Raw genomic sequence first — 10910 nt, 5'->3', positions numbered from 1 at the left:
TAATAATATTATTATTATTATTATTATTATTATTATTATTATTATTATTATTATTATTATTATTACGTAGCAGGGAAGGCGAAGACATCTACAGTAAAATATTTATTCTTTAAGACAATCTCCCTTCTATTCTCACTGACCGTTACATGTTTCCGTTTCGAGTTTTTTTTTTTTTTTTTTTGGTCGACAGTTTAGAAATCAATCATAACCCAAACCTGACCACTTTCCACAAACTACTGAACCGATTATTGCTTCCAGCATTTTCACATTCTTTTTTCTAGTTTCTTCTCGTTCGTCGTTAACTTTTCATTCATTTCTTGTTCATCATTGCAAAAAGAAGTTCCTGGTCTCGGTAACAAGATTCACGCGGCGTAAAATTATTCATTTGTATGATGATTCATTCGTTCTGTAAACAGATTAAATATGAAAAGCATTTCAAAATCTGTTGAGCCCTTTCCCTACAAGTATTCTTCTTCGTCAAAATAAAAATAAAACAAACTTTCGCAAAAGACGCAACAAAGAACATGTCATGAATGGACGCACATAATTTTTGCGATTATGGTGAAGATGAAGATGATGATGATGATGATGCAGTTAGACGAAGAAGAAAAAAAGGAAGATACATAAAACGTTTGCGGTTTGGGAGGGATTCCTGTCGTGATTCATCATCGCGATGAGCGTAACGAATAGCGTGATGTTCATCGCACATCATCAGATACTGGAAGACGAGATAATGACGGTCTTTTGCCGTTCCCATGTTAGCACTATTTGCTACTTTAGCGTAAAAGGTGCTACAGTAACTGACGTCGAAGTATGATGTCGACTCGTAGTTAAAATATTCAGAAGAAATATTAGGCAGAAATACAAGGAGGGCCACACTGTCATCTGTGTTCTTAAGCAAAACATATTGTTGTTACTAAATGTTTATTAACCTAATGCATATTTTCTTCGGTAATCCAGTTTGGCGAATTCAAGCTATAGCAAAGAATATTGATCGATTCCAGCGTCCATTTACCCCTTCAAGCTAGACACAGTTCATCGATATCAAATTCACTTTACCTTGGAAATAACACCTAAAGTGAGTCATACACGATAAGTCCTCCAATATACTATTTTCAGACTGATATTCCATTATGAAGGTTTTGTAATCCAGGAGTGAAACTGAATCCATAAATGCTTCTAATCTTAGTAGTGTCAAGTTTTGGTAAATTGGGAGGCAAATTATGGGAGCGGCAACATGACTCATAGATTGACGCTTGCGCATGCGTCATGCAGTTCAGTGGAAACGCTGCGGTTTAAAATAATTTGGGGGGAAAAAAACTCTATAATCATCCAGGCAAAATGAAAGGGCGTGTACCTCATTTCACATATTTTACTTCCCCGTTTCGTATTTTGTTTTTTTTCTTTTACCTTCAAAGTTTCATTTTCCCGTCATTTCTCACACAAGGAAACTATGATTTTTGTATGGTGAGAATGAACTTCGCATTTCATAAGAAGGAACTAAAGAAAAGGAATTGTCAGAGCAACAGCTACTTTTAATGCAAGTAATGACGGTAGGTAAAGTCTATAATAAAGAGTGATATAAGGTCAAAACTTCAACACTGACTACGGCAAAGAGGAAAACTTTAATTAGAAAGGCGTCAAAAGGGATCAAATGAACTAGGAAATTCACAAAAGGATACCTTCATTTAAAGAGGTTAAAAAAAAAGAGTATTTTGAATTAGGAAGGTGTCAAAAGGAAGACTTGAATTAGGAAGATCAAACAAAGGACAACCTAAGTTAGTGAGACTGCAAAAAGAATATTTTGAATTAGAAAGGTCTCAAATAGGAAAGCTTCAATTGTAAAATTCGCAAAATGGCAACTTGAATTAGAAAGGTCTCAAAAAGGACAACCTGGATTAGAAAGGTCTCCAAGAGGACAACCTGGATTAGAAAGGTCTCCAAGAGGACAACTGAATTAGAAAGGTCTGAGAGAGGACAACTGGAATTAGAAAGGTCTCAAATAGGATAACTCGAATTAGAAAGGCCTCAAAAATGCCAACTTGAATAGAGAAAGTTCACAAAAATGATCACTTGAATTGAAAAGCTCTCAAAGAGGATAACTTGAATTAGAAAGGTCTCAAAGAGGACAACTTGAATTAGAAAGGTCTCAATGAGGACAATCTGAATTAGAAAGGTCTCAAAGAGGACAACTTGAATGAGAAATTTTACAAAAATGACCACTTGATTAGAAAGGTCTCAAAGAGGACAACTTGGATTAGAAAGGTCTCAAAGAGGACGACCTAAGTTAGAAAGGCCTCAAAGGGGACATTCTGAATAAGAAAGGTCTCAAAGAGGAAAATCTGAATTAGAAAGGTATTAAAGATGACAGTCGGAATTAGAAAGATCTCAAAGAGGACAACTTGACTTAGAAAGTTCATAAAAATGACAACTCGAATTAGAAAGGTCTCAAAGAGGACAACCTGAATTGGAAAAGTCTCAAAGAGGACATATTGAATTAGAAAGCTCTCAAGGAAGTTAAGTTCAATTAGAAAGGTTTCAAAGAGGACAACTCGAATTAGAAAGGTCTTTAAAAGGACAGCTTGAATCGAAAGGTTTTGAAAAGGACAACTCGAATTAGAGAAGCCTCAAAGAAGACAACCTGGATTGGAAATATATCAAAGAGGACAACTTGAATTAGAAAGGTCTCAAAGAAGACAACCTCAATTATAATGGTCTCAAGAAGGACAAATTGATTATAAAGGTCTCAAGGAGGATAAGCTGAATTAGAAAGGTCTGAAAGAGGACAACTTGAATTAGAAAGGTTTCGAAAAGAGACAGTCTTAATTAAACAGGTCTCAAGGAGGACAACCTGAACTTGAAAGGTCTCAAAGACAACAACTTGAATTAGAAAGGTCTCAAAAAGGACAAACTGAATTAAAAATGTCTTAAGGATAAACTGGATTAGAAAGGTTTCAAAGAGGATAACCTGAACTAGAAAGGTCTCCAAGAGGAAAACTTGAATTAGAAGGGTCTCAAAGAGGCCTACTTGAATTAGAAAGGTCTCAAAGAGGCCTACTTGAATTAGAAGGGTCTCAAAGAGGCCTACTTGAATTAGAAGGGTCTCAAAGAGGCCTACTTGATTTAGAAGGGTCTCAAAGAGGCCTACTTGATTTAGAAGGGTCTCAAAGAGGCCTACTTGAATTAGAAAGGTCTCAGTGAAGACAACCTGAATTAGAAAGACCTCAAAAAAACTCAAAACAGAAGGGTCTCGCAAAAAGGACCACTTGAATTAGGAAGCTCAGCGACAGCATATTCGGCCTCCAACGCTGAATAAAACCTGAATCGAGACTGAACCTTGATATATTTGACACATAAAAACGTAACGGCCGATGAATTCTGTTTAGTCATTGCAAGTATTACACGAAGTGTTTTCATAAAACTACAGATTTTCTTTACGTAAAAAGAAAATGTGAAAAAATATAAAATCCTTTCAAAAATCTGGATCAAGTTTTAAATTCGTTCTCAAAACCTACAGGTGCTTAATTGTGCCAAATCTAAAATACCCAATAAGAGAGTTTGATAGAAATCTGCTTATTTATTTGTGGTGGTAATAGAACGAGCTAAAAAAAAAAATGAAAAAGCTTAGCATAAACATTACCTGCCTCGCGGAAGGAGGAAATGGAACAGCATTCAGCATGTCGCCAGAAGCAGCAGCTATTGACAGTGCTACTGCTACTAATTTTGGTAACTAATAATAATAATGATAATTATATTATATATTGCTGCGAAGGAAGTAACTGCAAAATACGGTCACCTGTTACCTCCCATTATTATTTATTGCATAACAATTGCCATGCTGGCAATCAGACCCCTTGAAATTCGCTTTTTACAAAAGACTGATTTTAATCTTTGAATATTACAGTTTTTAATATTTTTGATGCATACTTAACCTGAATTCCTGTTCGGTTGGTTGCCAATTATCAATAACCTAGAAAATAAAAAATGCAACAAAAGCCTTCCCCATGTAGAGCAGAAAATGTCTTACGATACAAGATAGCTGTCACCTTATACCAATACTCTTGGGTATTCTCTCAGCGTAGAGCTGAAAACGTCTTACGATACAAGATAGCTGTCACCTTATACCAATACTCTTGGGTATTCTCTCAGCAATATTTAGATGTTAGTAACATGACTAATGGGAGTGATTACTCTTACTTAATCAGCAGCTCCAGCAGCAAAGCTCTCGTCAGCGTCGACAGCAATACCGGAAATGGTGCTGTTGGCATTTTCTCCCAATTTCTATTTTCTTTATATATATATATATATATATATATATATATATATATATATATATATATATATATATATATATATATATATATATATATATATATATATATATATATATATATATATATATATATATATATATATATATATATATATATACAGTTTATGAGGTCCGTTTTCTGGTTCTCAATTAGCTTTCTGGGATGAGGTTGCGAATCCTAAACCCTCTTCACTTCGGTTACAACCCACCATAGTTGACTAATGACCTGGGACGTATTCCCAGCTTAGCTTAGGCGAACCGAGTTCACACGTTTAGATTGTTCAGAGTCCCTCGGGAGTCGAAGCTGGGAGCTTTCGGGCACATCTTAACCACTGGACCATGATGTACAGACATCTAATATTTACACACATAGATACGAAATAGTTGTTGGTGAAGAAAAAAAGTAGACTGAAGGAAAATGAGAGAGAGAGAGAGAGAGAGAGAGAGAGAGAGAGAGAGAGAGAGAGAGAGAGAGAGAGAGAGTATGCTCCTAAAAAACGTAAAAAACAAAACGAAATGTGATAAAAAAAAAACGAAAATACGAAAAACAAAGCAGAAAAACGTAAAACGATCAACATTCGAACCGAGGAAAACCGGCCTCGGGAGAGTGATATGCAAAAAGTATTGATTAAGTTTCTGTCGTAAAAGAGAGAGAGAGAGAGAGAGAGAGAGAGAGAGAGAGAGAGAGAGAGAAACGTCCAGAAGAGAAGATAATAAAAAAGAGAAAACACGGTTTGAGATCAAGGGAAAACTGAAATGACTCATTACGAGAGACGATCACACATCTTAAATACTTCATTTCTCACGTTTCTCTCGACTTGACATGATTTCGACTTGTGAACGAACTTTCTCTTTTTGGCGTCTCTTGCTTCACGATTCCCTTGGAAGCGATTTTGATTTCTTTGAAGCGATTTTGATTTCTTTGACTCTGACTGTAACTGATGGTATGGAAACAATTATCTTGGCTTCACTGTTTCTTGAGATTCCCTCTTGATTTCAGCCTCTCCTTCCTTTTCATTTCAGGTTAAAGCTCTTGTTATCTTGAAGCCAGTCCTTCTTTTCGGTGAACTTCAAGACAAATGAACCCGTATCATTAGCATCGGTCCAACCTCGAAATTAATTAGGCGGAAATTGCCTGATAAACGTCAATATCACCCGGGTAACTGTTCGGCCGAGATTACCCGAGTCTGAAGGTAAGTGTGGTTCCCCGAGTTCCTTTTCCTTTTTCCCAGTATCTCTCTCTCTCTCTCTCTCTCTCTCTCTCTCTCTCTCTGACTCTATCCGAGGATATGAAAAGCTAGGGAGAAAAGAGGAGGAACCAGCTATGCATAGAAATGTACTGAACGGACTTAGAGGACTTAGAGCACTTAGCTTTTTTTTTTTTTTTTTTTGTCTTTTCGAGGTAATTTCACGTCTTACCGCAAATTCGTGACAGTCTCACCGCAATATGACCTTAGGATAATTTTTAGGAATATTTTGAGTGCTCGCCATGATCAAGTAAAGTACATATAAGTGCACTAGGAAAGAAAGAGGCGAGAGAGAGAGAGAGAGAGACAGACAGACAGACAGACAGAGAGGGGGGGAGAGAGAGAGAGAGAGAAGGAGAAAGTGGAAGGAAGTATCAGTTAGAGGCATTAGGAGGTCAAATGCTGTTCTTTCTTTTTTCAGATATATATATATATATATATATATATATATATATATATATATATATATATATATATATATATATATATATATATATATATATATATATATATGTATGTGTATATATATATATATATATGTTCTTATATATGTATATTATATATATAGCCAATATATATATATAAATGCAACATGGTGATCAAATCCACATAAGATGGCTGACCAGTGCAAAAGGAGTGCAATGGCATCCAACCCAGCATATCTCATTCTCAGTAACCCCTCCTTTTATACATTCTCTCTGCTGCCGGGATCTCTGTGCTTTTTAGGCTTATGGGAGTGAGAATCTCAGCCACCGCCATCTTATAACAGTTGCCCTGAGGCAGCCCCGGGTCAGAGAAGCAAGGGTCAGGCGATATGCTATTCTGCTGTTTGAAGCAGTCTCAAGCGGACTTACATTCCCGCTCTGCTTCACAGAGGCCGGTCAGCGGCCCATTTTCCTTCGACTATTTTCTTTGCTTTTATCAAGAAACCTTCCCCAACTCCCCTGTGGTCCCCATGTGTGTCTCTCTCTCTTTCTCTCTCCGTTTGTCACCATATGTCCCACATTGGCCCCCATATAACTCTTCTACGTCACCTGCACCCACTGTTTGCATGCTTAGTAAATTTCCAGGTTAGGAAAAGTGATAGTAAAGCATCTTTTGACTAGTTGTGCCGTCCCGTCCCCTCCCAGGTGGTTAGAGCAATCTTTAAGCGTGATATTGCAGTGAGTTAGGACAGCTCAGTGGTATATAGTTAGGGCCTTAATTCATGTTAGTCCTATAGTTAATTCGACACCTCTCTCTTTCAGAGGGATGCATTTATCTTGTGTGACATGGGACAAATCTCAGCTCTCACATTCATTCCTTGCCTGGACTCTCCACGTGCGACGGAGCAAAGGAATTTCACCTTTCACAGCACCGTCAAATAATTATATATCCCTCTTCATTGTTTACCCACGTGTGCCCACATTAATTGCTAATGGAGTATAATCATACCTTGCAGTAGATTGATGTAAAGTAATAATTCGTGTTTGCACTCCCATCCTTTGTATTTCTCTTATGTTTTGTATTACTGGCAGCCAGTTTATAGCATTCCAATGTGCAGCCACAGCCAGCCCAGTAACAATATATATATATATATATATATATATATATATATATATATATATATATAAACATATATAATTTATTGATTTATTTATATATACATATATATATGTATATATAAACATATAATTTATTGATTTATTTATACACACACACACATATATATATATACATATATGTATATATATTTCTGTATATACATTTATATTTATTGTCTATAGATAAGAAGACTGACAGAAAGGAAAGGACTGAAACTGCGAATAAAGAAAAAAAAAAAAAATGGTAGTCGAGAGAATGTCCTTTCCTCCAAACATGGTTTTCATCGCACGACACTCAACCTTCTCCTGATACGGGATACCGACTCGACCTCGCATTCGCGACCAATAAACAAGGCGGTGCGTAATCGATGGCAAGACTCATATTTTGACCGTTAAGGGCGAAATGACAGGTGGAGCAAGGATACTCAGCGAGTGCGGTGTCCTTTTGATGGGAGAGTTCTTCAGGCCATTCGTCGTAGGGTCTATTTTCGGTCTGTGATAGCAAATGGGCGTTGCAGCCTCGCTTGAATTTAGAGTGACGTGGAGGTCATCGCCTAAGTTGGGTTGAGAGAGAGAGAGAGAGAGAGAGAGAGAGAGAGAGAGAGAGAGAGAGAGAGTGTGTATGTGAGTGTGTGAGGGCGAGTGTTACAGAGAGAGAGAGAGAGTGTATGTGAGTGTGTTCGTGTGTGGGGGCGAGTGTTAGAGAGAGAGAGAGAGAGAGAGAGAGAGAGAGAGAGAGAGAGAGAGAGAGTGAGTGTGTATGAGTGTGTTGGTGTGTCTGTTAGAGAGAGAGAGAGAGAGAGAGAGAGAGAGAGAGAGAAGGTGTATGAGTGAGTCGGTGTGTCTGTATGTGTGTGTGAGAGAGAGAGTATATGTGTGAGTGCGTGTGTCTGTGAGTGTGCGTGTTTGAGTGTGTGTGTGTGTGTGTGTGTGTGAGAGAGAGAGAGAGAGAGAGAGAGAGAGAGAGACAGACAGACAGAGAGAGAGAAATGATATCCATGGAGCATTGGAAGTAGGAAAAGTAGGAAATGAAAAAAAAAAATGAGCATTCGGAGAGGTGGGGCAGGAAAATAAAAAAAAACAGATAATACATTGAAATCATGAATAAAAGACGAAGGAATAAATGGAAAACAAAATCATCGCCAACAATTTGCCAGGTCATTCAAGTTAGTTTTCTCTGGCTCCTAAATGATCTGAATCATGATCCAGGTCAAAGACCTTAGAAATATGCCTTTAAAATATCGCTAAAAATGATAAGTTATATAAATTGCCTCAGAAAAAATAAGATTTAGATCAGTGCCTATGAATTAAGGCCTTAATTAAAAAGCTAGAACACTAATTTGTACAAAAAGGGTTAAGCGAATGTAGGTGACTTGCCTCAGAAATACAAGGAACCTAGCTGAAATATCTCGGGTTAAGAGACTTATAGAACTATGTTTTGGAATATTCCGGAATACAGCGACTCAGATAAAATGCTTCGGAATACAGGGATTGACAGAACACATCTTGGAAAAAAAGGGAATTGGTTAAAATACTCAAGTTAAAGGAGATTTAGACAAACCGCCTCGAAAAATATGTTCAGGGCTTTTATTCACTGCTCTAGGAAACGTAATTCAGTTTATTATCAAACAAAACTTATGTCAATGAGGGCACAGAAAACCTTACGGTTTTTACATTTTAAAATTTCTGATATATTTGCAATGGGAATGAACAAAGAGGTCACCGTGGAAGTATCATTCACAATGACCCTCGTAATTTTAAGGCATTCCGTAATATTACTGTAAAAAATCGCCATGCGTCATTGCCATAGCTCTTCTGAATTCTGTTGCATTTTTATGCATGCGTAGATTTACCTGTTTTTATTCATCTTTATCCGTTATCTTGTTATTATTTCAATTCAATTCCTTTCCAAGCTTCCCACACAAGATAGCTATTTAATCTTATTCCATATGAATGACTGTTAATTTCCTATAATAATAATAATAATAATAATAATAATAATAATAATAATAATAATAATAATAATAATAATAATAATAATAATAATAATAATAATATTCTGACACTTTACTTGTTTTTTATCCATCTTCACCCGTCGCTTAGTTATTATTTCAATTTCTTTCAAAGCTTCCTACCCGAGATAGCTCTTTATTAGTCTTATGTTCTACATCAACATTTGCTAATTTCCTATTACAACAACAACAACAACAACAATAATAATAATAATAATAATAATAATAATAATAATAATAATAATAATAATAATAATAATAAACTGACAAAGTGGAGCTAAACTACGATTTCTCCCTTAACGAGCGATTGATTTATCTTCGTTCTTTCCATGTCAGTCGCATCAATATTTCTTGAACGTAAGCCTCATTGTGAATGATCAGTTTCACTTCATTTTGTAATTCCAATATACTCTTAAATATAAACGTCTTATTACGGGTGGTCGTTTTAGATATAGGTAGAACACATTATTATAATTCGATAATTACTTTTAGGGCTATGTTAATGAGTTGCGCATCAGTACTTCATCTGTTTTTCTGGTTTAATTATTACTGCACACTCAGCGTAAAATTACACTGTTATTATGATTCTGATCCAGAATTTGAACTTCGAAACTGGGATGACAAAAGGATCACGATAGAGGGAGCGAAATATCTCTGGGACTCATCCCTGAATGACTTCGGTACTTTCGGAGACCGAACTGCTGAAATTCCCCGGTAGCAAAGTAAATCACTATTTTAGTCAATAAGTAAAGTAAAAGAAATCAGTTTTTTAAAACTGGTCTTTGGTCCACCAGAAACCACTGAATGGAAAACTAAAAAAAGGAAATTTAACGTAAGAGAGCACAAACTGATCAGGAAAGAAAAGTTAGTATTCATTTTGCAGTAGAATGGTGTCAGGAGATTTCCACCTGTTCGATGGTTTAATTACGGTTAATATTCCACTATTTGGCTCTAGATAACTTTCACAATCTCGAAAATAGGTCTTCGAAACCGACAGCAATACATACACGGAAGAACGGAAGGTCGCCAAAGCAAAATATTTCACTTGAGTATAAAAAGAAAGTAAAGAAAAAAACATTGACAGAGAGGTCAAACCAAATCCACTAACTGGAATTGCTTTACTTCTTTTATCAAAATTATACATTGAGTTATATTACGCCTGGATCGTGAAGTGTCTATCCATCGACCACCTCCATTATTAACATTTTAGAAAAATAAAAGTACCGACACGTAAGTCAACTTCTCTTCATACTCAAATCTCTTGCGGAAAAAAAAGTATGTCGGGTCTCAAAAATGATTTGCTAATTACAGAATGTTTTCTAATTTCGTTTATGTTCTCAGTTTAATTTAAAAAAAAATGGTAAAACATTGCTTTTCCTGCTATTAACACCCTTTTCACTTTTGTTTCCCCAATGATTTCTTTTGTACCTTCATTGACTTTGGAATCAATGTTAAATTGGCATGAACGTGTATGCATTAGGCCTTTGACAATTAAAATTTTTTTCATTTTTTTTTTTTTTTTTTTTTTTTTTTGCCAAAATTTGTTCTCTTTTCTTTGCCCCTTCTCATCATGCATCTGGGTGACCAGCAAATAAAATATTACGATACCATTATGGATTTCAAAATAGAATTTTGTGACCAGAAGCACAATGAAGCTACCTCATAATTGCCTAACGTGAAAAAAAAAAGTAACCGAAACTCGTTGATGTCATCAGGAAATCTGATCAACGTTTGAAGAGAATAAAACACGTAATGA

The sequence above is a fragment of the Macrobrachium rosenbergii genome, chromosome 4 (genome assembly GCF_040412425.1).
Source record: "Macrobrachium rosenbergii isolate ZJJX-2024 chromosome 4, ASM4041242v1, whole genome shotgun sequence".
Lineage (NCBI taxonomy): Eukaryota > Metazoa > Arthropoda > Malacostraca > Decapoda > Palaemonidae > Macrobrachium > Macrobrachium rosenbergii.
Note: the sequence above shows the minus strand (reverse complement) of the source record.